Source organism: Crocodylus porosus, unplaced genomic scaffold (genome assembly GCF_001723895.1).
Source record: "Crocodylus porosus isolate Cpor-Errol unplaced genomic scaffold, CroPor_comp1, whole genome shotgun sequence".
NCBI lineage: Eukaryota > Metazoa > Chordata > Crocodylia > Crocodylidae > Crocodylus > Crocodylus porosus.
Window position 1 is genome coordinate 45,579,427 of NW_017728907.1, and position 724 is coordinate 45,580,150.

Consider the following 724-nt stretch of genomic DNA (forward strand, 5'->3'; position numbering starts at 1 on the left):
CCGTGGTCCCCTGGGCCTGGCCGTGACGAGGGTCCCGTGACGCTGGCGTGTCCCGAGCGCGCGGCCCCTTCTCCAGGGTCTCCGTGCGGCGCGCGCCTGGGCAGGGAGCGACGCGGGGGCCCTCGTCCCTGCGGGTCGCGAGCGGGGGTTGGCGCTCGTGGCCCCTGCGGAGCGGGCAGGCGCTCCCCGGTGTGGGCTCGCGCAGGGGCCCGCTGCGCGCGGGGGCAGACCCCGTGTGTCCTCGCTCCCGCCTCCCTCTGGGCTGGCCGGGGAGCCCACGGAGCCTGGACATGAGCGGCGAGTTGGAGACGCGCTCCTGTTTTTTAAGCGCAACTTCTCTTGACGCTGTGCTGCGTTTGGGGTGCTGGAGGAGAGGTTGCTGTTTGCCCGCGCCCCCTGCGCCGCGGGGGAAGCCAGCGGGGCACGAGACCGCGGCAGGCGGTGGCCGCCTCGCTGCCGGGCATGTGCGAGGGCCAGGACCACGCGGCCAGGAGGAGGTAGCGCGAGGGGCAGGTCTAGCAGGGACGTGCTGGAAGGGTCGCAGGCGGTGCCCGTGCTGGGGGCAGGGGAAATGCTCACCGTGCGACATGCAGAGCCGTTTGCCTGTGGGAGCGCCAAGCCCAGGCTGCTCCTGGGTGCTGCTCTGGCTCTGCAAACAGTTCATGCTGCTGCAAGCCTGGTGCAGGCGGCTGGGGGGGCGTCGGGTCGGGAGGAGCCCACCAGT